Source organism: Bombina bombina, chromosome 1 (assembly GCF_027579735.1).
Source record: "Bombina bombina isolate aBomBom1 chromosome 1, aBomBom1.pri, whole genome shotgun sequence".
Taxonomy (NCBI): Eukaryota; Metazoa; Chordata; class Amphibia; order Anura; family Bombinatoridae; genus Bombina; species Bombina bombina.
This window is the reverse complement of record NC_069499.1, coordinates 418,074,048-418,088,633: the sequence shown is the minus strand read 5'-3', so window position 1 is coordinate 418,088,633 and position 14,586 is coordinate 418,074,048. Positions and strand designations below refer to the sequence as shown.

Below are 14,586 nucleotides of genomic sequence, written 5' to 3'. Positions count from 1 at the left end.
TTCCTAGGATTCTATCCTTTCTTCAAGAAGGATTGGAGAAAGGATTATCTGCAAGTTCCTTGAAGGGACAGATTTCTGCCTTGTCTGTGTTACTTCACAAAAAGCTGGCAGCTGTGCCAGATGTTCAAGCCTTTGTTCAGGCTCTGGTTAGAATCAAGCCTGTTTACAAACCTTTGACTCCTCCTTGGAGTCTCAACTTAGTTCTTTCAGTTCTTCAGGGGGTTCCGTTTGAACCCTTACATTCCGTTGATATTAAGTTATTATCTTGGAAAGTTTTGTTTTTGGTTGCAATTTCTTCTGCTAGAAGAGTTTCAGAATTATCTGCTCTGCAGTGTTCTCCTCCTTATCTGGTGTTCCATGCAGATAAGGTGGTTTTACGTACTAAACCTGGTTTTCTTCCAAAAGTTGTTTCTAACAAAAACATTAACCAGGAGATAGTCGTGCCTTCTTTGTGTCCGAAACCAGTTTCGAAGAAGGAACGTTTGTTGCACAATTTGGATGTTGTTCGCGCTCTAAAATTCTATTTAGATGCTACAAAGGATTTTAGACAAACATCTTCCTTGTTTGTTGTTTATTCTGGTAAAAGGAGAGGTCAAAAAGCAACTTCTACCTCTCTCTCTTTTTGGATTAAAAGCATCATCAGATTGGCTTACGAGACTGCCGGACGGCAGCCTCCTGAAAGAATCACAGCTCATTCCACTAGGGCTGTGGCTTCCACATGGGCCTTCAAGAACGAGGCTTCTGTTGATCAGATATGTAGGGCAGCGACTTGGTCTTCACTGCACACTTTTACCAAATTTTACAAGTTTGATACTTTTGCTTCTTCTGAGGCTATTTTTTGGGAGAAAGGTTTTGCAAGCCGTGGTGCCTTCCATTTAGGTGACCTGATTTGCTCCCTCTCTTCATCCGTGTCCTAAAGCTTTGGTATTGGTTCCCACAAGTAAGGATGACGCCGTGGACCGGACACACCTATGTTGGAGAAAACAGAATTTATGTTTACCTGATAAATTACTTTCTCCAACGGTGTGTCCGGTCCACGGCCCGCCCTGGTTTTTTAATCAGGTCTGATAATTTATTTTCTTTAACTACAGTCACCACGGTATCATATGGTTTCTCCTATGCAAATATTCCTCCTTAACGTCGGTCGAATGACTGGGGTAGGCGGAGCCTAGGAGGGATCATGTGACCAGCTTTGCTGGGCTCTTTGCCATTTCCTGTTGGGGAAGAGAATATCCCACAAGTAAGGATGACGCCGTGGACCGGACACACCGTTGGAGAAAGTAATTTATCAGGTAAACATAAATTCTGTTTTCTCCTAAAAGAATCCTCGGCCGAGGCAAAAGTATCAAATTTGGAAAAAGTATGCAGAGTAGACCATGTTGCAGCCTTGCAAATCTGTTCCACAGAAGCTTCATTTTTTGAAGAGGAGACAGCCCTAGTGGAATGAGTCATAATTCTCTCAGGAGGCTGCTGTCCAGCAGTCTCATAAGCAAAACCAATTATACTTCTCAACCAGAGAGAAAGAGAAGTAGCAGTAGCTTTCTGACCTTTACGTTTTCCAGAGAAACAAACAAACAGGGCAGAAGACTGGCGAAAATCCTTAATCGCCCGTGAGATAGCTCAGTTATTAAATGCTCTGAATTGCAAAATAGCCTGTTTAAAAGATCCAAGGTCACAAGTTCAAATCCCAGCAGGGCTGACTCAGCCCTTCATCCTCCCAGAGGTCGATAAAATGAGTACCATTAAATTGGATAATAACATCTTTTACTATTCAGCTGCCGATTTGGTTGATTCCGAGAGCGAGCGCTGAAATAGCGCTTTGAGTTCCACTGGGAGATAGGCTCTATATAAATACTAGTTGTTGTTTTTTTTTATTATTATTATTATTATTATTATTATTATAATACACGTACACCCAAGTTGTGCAACAAACGTTCTTTGAGAGAAGAAGGATTAGGACATAGAGAAGGAACAACAATTTCCTGATTAATATTTCTGTCCGAAACCACTTTAGGAAAGAAACCTAACTTAGTACGAAGAACCGCCTTATCAGCATGAAAGATAAGATAAGGCAAATCACACTGCAAAGCTGAGAGTTCCGAGACTCTCCGAGCAGAAGAGAAAGCAATAAGAAACAAAACCTTCCAAGATAACAACTTAATATCTATGGAATGCAATGGCTCAAACGGAGCCTGCTGCAAAACTTTAAGAACAAGGTTAAGGCTCCAAGGAGGAGCAACAGACTTAAACACAGGCCTGATTCTGACCAAGTCCAGACGCTTATGCAGCAAAAAAGATAATGCAGAAATCTGACCCTTCAGAGTACTGACTGACAAACCCTTCTCCAGACCTTCCTGGAGAAAGGACAAAATTCTAGGAATCCTGAAACTACTCCAAGAGTAGCCCTTGGTTTCACACCAATAAAGATATTTACGCCATATCTTATGGTAAATCTTTCTCGTAACAGGCTTGCAAGCCTGAATCATGGTCTCAATGACAGACTCAGAAAAAACACGCGTTCAATCTCCAAGCAGTCAGCTTCAGAGAAATGAAATTTGGATGAAAGAAGGGACCCTGAATCAGGAGGTCCTTCCTCAGAGGCAGTCTCCAAGGTGGGAGAGATGACATCTCCAGTAGGTCTGCATACCAGATCCTGCGAGGTAATGCAGGGGCTATTAGAATTACGTCCTTGCTGACATAGAAAAAGGCTTGCAACGGGCAGGGGAAGTGCTGGAGCGGCTTTCACAAAGAAAATGTAAGTATTTTAACAAAACCAGTGAAATGTAAAGTTTGATGAATGAAAGCGCCCCTGTTTTTAATAGGATAGGACAGTGCTTTCCAAACTGTGTGTCGGGACACACTAGTGTGTCGGCAGCAGTGTGTAGGTGTGTCCCTGCTTCAGCACAATTTTTTTTAAACTGTAATTAAAAAAATTTTTTTTTTGGTTTTTGACTTTCCGCCTGCTACGCAGATCATCTTAACCTATTGGTGCAGCTCAGCAGGAACTGAAACTATTCCCATTGGCGGCACATTGGCTCCTGACTGCACGTGTAGTCTCCTTAATTGGCTCGTGACTGCATGTGTAGTCAGTGAGTGGGACAGCAGTGTGTTTGCAGCACGGTAGTCAATCGGACTCACCGAGCTCTGAGGGTGGCATCTTAAACGCTAAGCTGAAGTCAGGGTTTTTTTTTTGCAACTAGCTCCCAGTAGTGCATTGCTGCTCCTGCTCTTGACATATGGATAGGAAGTGGAAGCTTAAAAATGCTTGATGATGAAATGCGAGTGTCTTTAATATTCCACCAAATATTCAGAAACTGTGTTCATCCCATCAACCTCATACATCCCATTAAAATAGTAAGTAGCTATTAGTAGTATTAAACTTTTTTTTAATTCTTGCACATACTTACGGTTACATGTAAATACATTTTGTTATTATATAATTTATGTATGTGTCCATATCTCTTAAAACAAGTTAGTTTAACCTCCACTGTGTGAATTACTGTGTCGCGAAATGATGTAGGTCTAAAAAGTGTGTCACCAATATGAAAAGTTTGGAAAGCTCTGGGATAGGATATTAAAAACCGGGCACTGGTTCATCAAAATTTACATTCACTTTAACAGCTTAGCTGTGGTGCTCTTTGCCTACTCCTGCTGGCCAGGAGTGATATTCCCAACAGTAAATGATGAAGCCGTGGACTCACCATATCCTAAAATAAATAAATGTATCAGGTAAGCATAAATTTTGTTTTTTCTCCCACATTTTGTAAATAAGATGGCTTATACTATATCGCCCTTATCTTTATGTACTAGCCACATATCTCATGGTATGGACATTTTCAGAGTCTATATGTTTGCTATGATTAATCCCACTGTTTGGTTTACCTTTTATTTCCTTTAAAGGAAACATTGCATCTTAATTTGATTGTTTTGTAATCTACGGTTTCAGTTTTGCAGGATTGCACATTGATAGTATTTTGCTGGCATCTCAGTTGCTCTTTTACTGGCTAATTTGTAACTTTTTACAATACTATCTAAGGTTTTTTTGTATGTGTTATTAATACATATAGGGCCAGATTACAGTTACATGCAAGCGGAAAAGGGTTTATCACGTCTACGTGTTTCGGATGTAGCGCTTGTATTATAAGTTGAAAGTAAACGTGATCACTTGTGCACAATTGACATTAATGCGCGTAGGGATACTGCTTCCCCAGAACTCTGGTTAACTGTTTTGCGAAACAAAACCAAAAAAAACTGGAGACCAAATAGAGTCTGGAACAAATTCAAGCAGCACAATAAATCTTCCTCTGATTCGAAGATATTATGAAGGTGCAGCCCCTGATCCGGGCTCTTCTCTGCTAAGGGGCAGACTAAGCCTTTTTCGAGACGCATTGACTCGGTACGTTCAGGAGCTTTGGGTACTGGAGATTGTTTTTCAGGGGTAAAGAATAGGATAGGGGAGAAGTATATTATGTCTCACATTTCTTGAAGGCCAGAAAAGAGAATAGCTTTTCTTCAGTGTGTAAAGGATTTGGAAGACATGGGGTTAATTGTCCCAGTTCTTTTAGTATATCAGGGGAATGACTTCTATACAAACCTATTCATTGTTCCTAAAAAAGAAGGGACGTTCAGACTCATATTGGATATAAAGTCACTAAACAAACTTTAAAGGTCCCATCTTTCAATTCTACCATTGATACTTCAGGGTCAGTTCATGTCTATGGTAGACCTGTAGGATGCATATCTTCACGTCCTGATCCATAAGGATAATCAGTTGCTATGCTTTGCCTTTCTAAACAGGCACTACCAGTTCACTGCTCTGTCCTTTGGGTTAGCTACTGCTCCCAGAATTTTTACAAAGGTTCTGGGAAAACTTATTTCAGGGATTTGGGCTCAAGGGGTAGCGGTCGCTCCTTACTTAAACTATATCTTGGTCCAGGCGCCATCTTTACCTTTAGCAAATGCTCACATTGAGAAGTTACTCTGGTTCCTTCGCAATCATGGTTGGAAGATCAATGTAGCCAAAAGTTCTTTCACACCTTGAACAAGAGTGTGTTATTTTGGGAGTTATCATAGACTCAGTGGCTATGAAGGTTTTTCTCACAACTAACGCATGCTCAAGCTTCAATAAGCTTGTCGGAAGCTTCAGACACTCCTTATCCTTCTTTAGCTCAGTGCATGGAGGTAGTGGGCCTCATGGTTACGGCGTCAGGCTCCATGCCACTTGCACAATTTAATTTGCAACCTCTCCAACTGTGCATACTAAGGCAGTGGAACAGAGACCAGTCCGACCTGTCTGTCTGTACGCTAAGACCCTTCTACTAGATGGTCTCTCTCTAAGTGTACAGCTCCCTGCCCGGTATCCCTGGGCAAGGGGTTCTACCGTCCAACTTGGGAGATTACCATGGACACCAGCCTGTCTGGATGGGAAGCAGTAGGGGGTCTTCAGAGGGCTCAGGGCATTTGGTCACCTCAAGAAGCAAAATTTTGGTCACCTCAAGAAGCAAAATTACCCATCAATGTCCTGGAGCTAAGAGCAATCTACATGAATTAGAGTAGTGGCACCTGCTTTGCTCAGTCCCATTTATCCGTTTTCAATCGGACAACATAACAATGATGACATACATTAATCATCAAGGGGGAATGCGTAGTTCCCTAGCAATTTAGGAAGTATCTTGTATTCTGAACTGGGCTGAAGTATATCAATGCACCATCTCAGCCATTCACATCCCAGCAGTGGACAATTGGGAAGCAGATTATTTGTGCCGCTTGTCTCTCAACCAGATTTTTCTTTAGCTTATAAACTATTGGGGTTCTCTAGAGAGAGATCTCATGACATCCTGTCTGAATCTGTTCCTCATCTTACTAACTTTCTCTGCTCTGGGATATTCCCTATATTTCCTGCTTGACGCATGGATAACAAGACTACTGGCCGAGTTCGGTCTGATAGAGCAATATCCCACGAGCATTACATTATACTTGGGCCATGCAGCCAGATGAGGTGGCACAAGCTGTTTATCTTCAGGGACAGATGTTAGGAACCCATACCACACAGTTGCAGAATATGGATTCCAAGCTATTACCGCTCAACTCTCCTTACTAGTCACAGCAAGGAATACCACTCCTGTTGTTTCACCACCAGCCCCTACTTCTAGTACTGTGACGTCTTTCTCTGCTTCTGGAAGTATACCCTGGATACCATTGCCTGACAAGTATGAACGTACTACTGATTGCAGGGGCTTCCTAAACCAATGCAGGCTGCACTTTTACAATGATCCTCACACCTTTCAGTCTCAACAGTCAAGAGTCACCTTTATTATTTCCTTACTGAAAGACAAGGCCCTAGCCTGGGTCTCTCCCCTTTTGGAACAGAATGCTACACTCCTGCATGATGCTGATGAGTTCATTTCTGCTTTATCGTCTGTGTTTCGGGCTTCTGGCCGTACCTCTGCTGCAGAATATTCTCTCCTGGATCTCCGCCAGGGCAATAGAACTGTGGCACAATTTGCCATCGAGTTCCGCACCTTGGCACTTGAAACCACTTGGGATGGCAGTGCTCTCAAGGCAGCCTTTAGGAGGGGTCTGCATGAACGCATCAAAGATGAACTCACTTATCTCAATATTCTTTCTTCTTTGGATGACTTTATAACGCTTTGTATCAGTCTGGACTTTCGAAAGAGTCCAGAGACAGAACAAGGAGGGTCCTTCCCTCCCGTCCTCCTGTTCGCACAGTTTCGGCAAAATCCTCTACCCCTTCAGCAGCTCCAGTTACCTCAGTGGAGGAACCCATGGATATCTCCTCCTTCAAACCTTCATAGTCAGAAAGACAGAGAAGGAGATTGAGACTATGCTTTTATTGTGGATCTAACTCCCACCAACTAAAGAACTGTGGCATTCGGCCGGGAAAAGCCAATGCTTAGGGGAGAACACAGGGGTACTTCTAAGCATGATCTCTACTAAATCCCCTCACTCCTCTCGGATCCTGGTACCTGTTACCATTACCTTCCTTCAGAATACTGTCCACACTCAAGTCTTCATTGATTCAGGGGCAACCGGGATCTTCATGGATCACCGTTTAATGATTCAAGCTGGCTTGCCTCTTCTACAGAAAAGACATTGTCTCAAAATAACTACTCTGGATGGCACCCCCCTTGGTTCAGGCTTGATCCATTTTGAGTCAGCACCCCTGACACTGACTGTGGGGGTCCTTCAAACTGAACAGCTGCAGTTTGAGGTCATTCATTCCCCAGCAAAGCCTGTCATCCTTGGCCTTCCTTGGCTTCGGGTACACAATCCACAGTTCGACTGGCCTGAGGGACAACTCCTGGGGTACCTCCTGTTTCCACTTCTGCCTTGCTAAAGTCACTCCTCTGCCCCATATCCCCATAGCCAGTATACAGACTCCTTCTAACAATCCTTCAGTATACACAGACTTTGCGGACGTGTTTGAGAAAAAAACAGCCGATGTACCCCGCCGTCCTTATGACTGCAAGATCGACCTCTTTCCCGGAGCCCCACTTCCTAAAGGGAGGACTTATCCACTCTCCAAAGCTGAAACCAAATCCATGGAGGAATACGTCCAAGAGAACCTAGCTAAAGGTTTCATTCGCCCTTCCTCCTCTCCTGCTGGGACAGGCTTCTTTTTTGTCAGTAAGGAGGATGGCGGGCTCAGACCCTGTATCGACTACAGGGCCTCGAAAAACATAACCATCCCATACCATTAATCTCTATCCCATACCATTAATAACCGAACTGTATGACTTACTCCAGGATGCTCGCTTTTTCACCAAATTGAACTTACGTGGGGCATACAATCTGATTCGTATCTTTCCAGGCCACAAATGGAAGACCGCTTCAACACAAGATCTGGGCATTACGAATACCTTGTAATGCCCTATGGGCAGTGTAACGCCCCTGCAGTCTTCCAGGCATTTGTCAACGATGTCTTCCGTGATCTCCTCAACCGCACTGTCATAATCTATTTTGATGACATCTTTGTTTTCTCTTCCACTTTAGAGGAGCATCACAAACACATGAGACAAGTTCTTCGACGTCTCAGAGACAATTCTTTGGTAGCCAAGCTAGACAAGTGTGAGTTTTATCAAGTTCAGATCCAATTCCTTGGTTATGTCATCTCAAAAGAAAATTTTGCCCTGGATCCTGCTAAACTCACTTCAGTTCTAGAATGGCATCAACCAACTTCTTTAAAGGAATTACAGAGGTTCTTGGGGTTCTCTAATTATTACCGCAAGTTTATAAAGAACTTTTCACAAACAGTCGCTCCTCTTACTGAACTGACAAAACGAAACAAAGACTGTAAACATTGGCCTCCCAAAGCCATAAGTGCCTTCTCTTGTCTGAAAAAAGGCTTTCTGTTCAGCTCCTGTGCTCCGCCATCCTGATCCTGACCTACAGTTCACTTTAGAGGTTGATGCCTCCGAGATAGGAGCTGGAGCTGTTCTTACCCAAAGGGATCCTTTGACCTCCAAGTCACACCCTGTAGCCTTTTTTCTCTAAACGCTTTACTCCTTCTGAGAGGTACTACGATGTGGGGAATCGTGAACTCTTAGCCATTAAGATGGCTTTGACTGAATGGCGTCATTGGTTAGAGGGCACCACCAATCCCATTCAGGTCCTCACCGACCACAAGAATCTGACTTACCTAGAGACTGCTCATCGACTCAATCCTCGACAGGCCAGGTGGGCCTTGTTCTTTTCCCGTTTTAACTCTGTGGTCTCTTATCTTCCTGGGACCAAGACCAAGAACAAGAAGGCGGACGCCCTTTCCCGTCAGTTCCCCCACTCAGGTGACTCCTCTGAAGCTCTTATTGAACACATCATACCTCCTGTGTGGTTGCTCAACTAAATACCACCCTTCTGCAAAGATTGCAACGTGCCCAGTCTAGTAAACCTCCTGGAGGCCCTGTGGCCTCCGATATCCTCTTTGTACCTCTATGCTAGCCTGGGCTCATGATAGCAAACTCTCAGGACATCCTGGTTCGACTAGGACTTTCAAGCGTCTTTCCCAACATGTATGGTGGCCTACTATGAAGTCTGACGCTCAGGATTTCAGGACTTGTGCTGCCAATAAGACTCCCCGATCTTTGTCTCCTGGCTTGCTCCAACCATTATCCATTCCCAAACAACCATGGACACACATAACAATGGATTTCATCTGGGTTGTGGTGGATCGCTTTTCCATACTGGCTCATTTTGTACCCCTAACCAAACTGCCTTCTGCCCAAGAATTATCGTTTCTCTTGCATGTGGTACAACTTCATGGCATTCCTGTGAATATTGTTTCCGACAGAGGTCCACAGTTCATCTATGCCTTTTGGGGAGCCTTTTGTAAGTTAATTGGAACCACTGTTTCTTTGTCTTCTGGCTACCATCCTCAAACCAACGGACTGAGAGAGCAAACCAGGATCTTGAAACCTAGCCTTTGTCAACGCTCGCCATACCAACTGGTCTGAGTTGTTACCCCTAGCTGAGCTGGCAAGAAACACTCACTGGCACTCTTCTCTTCGATGTTCTCCATTTCAAGCTGCAGCAGGGTATCAACCTCGTGTCTTCCTCTTTCTGCTCACGCCACTGGGATTCCTGTTGCCGACCGACACGTCACTAGACTCACCACTCATTGGCAACGTATTCGCTCTCAGCTACGTTCAGCTGTCTCTAGATATAAGAAGTTTGCTGATCGTCATAGAGCTTCTGTACGTGCCATCCCAGTGGGTGAACGTGTTTGGATCTCTACTCAACACATTCGTCTACGTCAACCCTGTCACAAATTGGGGCCTAGGTTTATCGGCCCTTACAAGGTCCTGAAAAGACAGTCTCCTGTTGCCTACAAAGTGGCCTTGCCCAAAACCCTACGCATCCACCTAGTCTTCCACATCTCACTACTCAAACCTTACATCAAGAACAGATATACCCGGCTCCAAGCTCCTCCACTCCTGTGGTTAACCTGAATATGAAGTAGCTAAAATCCTGGACTCCAGATACAGACGCAGACAACTGCAGCATCTGATACATTGGAAGGGTTACTCGGTAGCAGATCATTCCTGGGTTCCTGCCCGTGATGTGCATGCTCCATCCTTGGTCTCAAGATTCCATGCTGCTCATCCTTTGAGGCCGAATCTGGTTCACGGAGGGAACCCTTGAGTGGGGGGCTATGTCACGCCGTGACGCTCTAGCCGTTGCTAGGGGCGCAGCGTCTCCTTACCTGCTCGTTGCCTAGGGCTGTGTCGGGTCTGGAGGCGTGCGGCGCTGACATCATCGCTGCACGGTTCTCTCCCTCTCTGATGCCGGTCAGACGCTTGTGGCGCGAATCCTACGCCTATGTAAGTGTTTCTTGTATGATCTATCACTGCCCAAGTATAGGTGTTACTTTGTGTGCTCCTGGGTGTGATATATCTTACTTTTCTAACTGCCTTATTGTTATACCATTGCTGAACTCTGCCTGTCTGACTACTCTGCCTCTTAACCCCTAAATTGCTGGATTTATTAATGCTGCTGAACTCTGCCTGTCTGACTACTCTGTCTGCTATAGCCCCTAACTTCTTGATTGATATACTGTTGCCAAATCCTGCCTGCCTGACCAATGTAGTGGTGTGTCCTTGGACTGTTTTGCTGTTGCCAAACACTGCCTGCCTGACCATTCTAGTGGTTTGTCCTTGGACCACTCTGCCGTTGCCGCTGGGGACTGCCCTGCCTGTGGTGAGTGCCTTCCTTTCTCTGCTCTGGGATATTCCCTATCTTTCCGGCTCAACGCCGGGATAACAAGACTACTGGCCGAGTTCGGTCTGATAGAGGAATATATCCCACGAGCATTACACTCTGTAATTGAAACTCTTGATTCAGACTCACGGTCCTGTTTCCAGATGGATTTATCGTAAAGTATGGAAAGTTTATTTGTCTTGGCGCGCTATCGAGTTTAGTCCTGACATTCTGTGAGAATTCTACGGATTTTACAGTTTCTTTAGAAGTGCCTAAGTAAGGGTTTATCGGCCAGTTCTATTAAGGGTCAGATTTTGTCTCTTTCTGTTCTGTTACACAGGAAATTAGCTTGTTTGCCAGATATTCAGTCCGTTGTGCAGGCTTTGGTAAGAATTAGACCTGTAATCAAGCCTATTGCTCCTCCATAGAGTCTTAATTTGGTTCTTGGTTAAAATGGATGATGTTGTAAATCACTAATACATTCTTTGGATATCCCAAGAGTAAGGTCTTGTGGACTCTTACTACCATTAGAAAGAAAACAAAATGTATTCCTGCCTGATTAATTTCTTTCTTGGTAGTGAGAATACACATAAACACCCAATTTTTCGGGTGGTGGCAGTCCTAGTATGCATCTCTTAACTCTATTATCTTTCTTACGTTTCTTCCTATCCTCAGCAATACTACTACTGGGAGGGAAGTAGGAGTGATATTTAAAAGCTCTAGTTTAGGGTGTCTTTGCCTCTTCCTTGTGGCCAGGTGATGTAATCCCAAGAGTGGGGTCTTGTGGACTCTCAGTACCAAGAAAGAAATTAATTTATCAGGTAAGAATACATTTTGTTTTTCAATCACTCACATAGCCCGCAGGCTATTAGCAGGTACATATTGTATAGTGCATCGCATAGCCAGGGGATAATTTGCTATATAGACACTACCACATATTTCTTTATACTTACAATACTGTATGTAATACATTTGAGGGCAGTAAAGTTTCTGACAACCACATTTATCTTAATGGGAAATTATGCCATATTTTTAATAGATATTATAATAAATGTTTTTATTTATTTAAAGTAAATTTTCTTTACTGAAGCGTGCGCCTCTGCATGCATGTTTCGGATTAGCGTGCTGAAGGCTTGTTTCTATATTATTATTATTTGTCAGTGTGGAAGGGGTTAACCCCAAGTAAGTGCTAAAGAATCTCTTACAAGCAGCCTGTTGTTAATTTAGACATTCTAAATCTCTAAAGATCAGATCTGATAACAATTACTTTCAGACTCTAAACACCTCAGGTTCACCTTTCTGTGGGAAAAGTAAGGTCTGATGATCAAGAGCCAGTTGCTGATCAGGATACATAATCCTTCTCTTCTATGTTCAAGCTTGAACATGTTCACACTCTACTATAGGAGGTTTTATGTAATTTAGGGGTGCAAGACTCTAAGCCTTCTGAAAAACATCAGTCAAATAATTGGATTTTATTTTCAAAGCTTCTATTAAAGCTCCAGATGTTTTTCCTGCCCCAGTGGTGATTACTGAGTCTAAGCCTGGTCTTCTTTTTAATCCATCTTCAGTGTTCAAGATAATATTTCCCTTACCGGCTTCTATTATAGAGCTTTGGGAAAACATACCTTAAGCGGATTGTGCAATTTCCACTTTAACAAAACTCCTGCTCTTTTAGAGAATAGTGCATCTTTTAAAGACCCATTAGAAAGAAAATGAGTTGTTTCACAAGCAGTTTACCTATTCAAACCAGCTATCAGTATTGCTCGTGTTGCAGCGGCTGTGACTATCTTTCTGAGCAAATCTCAAAATATTCTCTAGATGATGATTTTTAAAATAGTTTGAAACTTCTTAGGTCAACAAATGCTTTTATCTGTGATGCTATTGTTGGCATAATGGTTTTGACCATAAGAGGTATATAGCTCGAGTCTTGGTCAGCTGACATGGTTTCAAAGTCTTTGATCTCTTCCTGTTCAAGAAAAAATGTTGTTTGGGCCTATTCTAGACATAATCTCTACTGTGATTTGAAGTAAATGAGCTTTTCTTTCTCAGGACAAGAAGTCTAAGGGAATTAATAGAACTACTAGTCTCTCTTGTTCTTTTCTTCAATCTAAGAACTAAAGGTCCTCCTCCTCAAAACAGGATTATTCCAGACCCACCTGGAAGTCCTACCCCAATTAAGAAACAAGTTGTCTGTGCACTCAAACCTAACCCCATGTTCTAACAGCAACAATTCTACCCATCCCAGGTAGAATTAAGTAAATAGAGATTAACAAAAAAAATGTAGGCGCTATAAGCAGGGGGTCTATAAGTGTGAGGTTATCTCAAACTTAATTGACTTTAGATTCTGGAACTCAATTGCAGAGTAATAATGTTTAAATGTATCACTGTTCCAAATATGAGTTCACTATTGAGGAGTGAAATCCCAGCAAGAATAGTGCAAAATCAATATGATGGACAAATATCCCAATGTGGATTGATTCAAATGTTCCTTAATTAAGAACACTGAAAACACATATGGTATGTGTAAAATAATAGCATAAACAGTTTATCGAATACTTCAATCAATAAGTTGCAGACTGAAAACAGATACTAGGATACAGAGTGCTGAGAATGTCAATTCAGAAAATTGGTAATCCTTATAACTCCAATAGGATTTTATAACACAAAGTCTTACAGCACCTCTTAGTATGGTAACATTAAACTGAGGTGTATCACTTTAAGAGGATTAGACTTGCTTGCAGTTATTCAAACTAAATATGGAAATGATACTTTGTAAGAAAAGCAACAAAAAAGATACTTGCGGTACAGGTTGGTTAATCCGCCCTCCGGTCAGCTGACAATGATAGCCGTTACTCCTGAAAAGTACTTGCAAACAAAGCAGGAGGAGAGTATTGAGAAGTGAGCTGATCTGTGCGGCAATCTCTGGTCTGATGCTTGAGGCTCTGTATGCTGAATTAGCTGCAGCAGAGGGAGAAGTGGCAGTTTGCAGCTGCTGCTGCAGATTCAGTGTTGATTCAGCACAAGTAAAAATGCAGGTGAGAAAGGTTTAGTGGAAATTAGGAAACTGTAGCGAAAAATTCACACTGACTTCCTTTTCAGAATACTGGCAAACAAATTCAGAAGTAGGTGAATAAAGGTTAAAGTCCACTTCCACTGAGAATAGATGAAACTTTAAATTGTAATCCAAAATAGAGGCTTGCAATAGGAACACAAGCTGGGCTCAGGTAAAGGTAGATTACACTACAAAATACTAAGCAAGGAGCCACAGGAAATGGTGGAACTTATAACCTAGGCAACCAATGAGAAAGTTCCTATGCAAATCCCTGCTTAAAGGCACAGTAACCCTGACATGACCCCTCCCTCAAGGCAACTGTGCCACAGTTGTCGGTCTAGGTCGGTCCGGGTACCTCCTGTGGAATAGAGTAACCAATCTAGGGGCATTCAGATTCGAAGCCGGTTCCCAAGAGTCTTCTTCAGAGGAATAACCCTTCCAGTGTACCAAATATTGTAATTCTCCCTTTTTACGTCTGGAATCCAGTAGGGAATGAACTTCAAACACATCCTGATCCAAGGTGAGAGGCTGTGGTGGTAATAGGGTTAGGGAACTTCTAGATGGTGTATATGGTTTGAGAAGTGAGACATGGAATGTAGGATGGATCTTCATTGTGTCAGGCAATTTTAGTGTAACAGCATTGTCATTAATGACACGAACGATAGGATAAGGTCCAATGTATAAGCCGGCTAATTTCTTGCAAGGGATTTGTAATTTCAGGTTTTTGGTAGATAGCCATACAAGATCACCCACGGTGTAATGAGGAGGAGGCCTTCTTCGAAAGTCATAGTAATGTTTTTGAACCTGTTGAGCTTTCTCAA

The 14,586-nt window shown here is 42.8% G+C and overlaps 1 protein-coding gene across 2 annotated transcripts in view; it reads left to right on the top strand.

Moving 5' to 3' along the window:
* The window catches only part of LY75 (lymphocyte antigen 75), a 1,208,875-nt gene that overhangs the window by 997,397 nt on the left and 196,892 nt on the right, over positions 1-14,586 (top strand). The window lies entirely within an intron of this gene.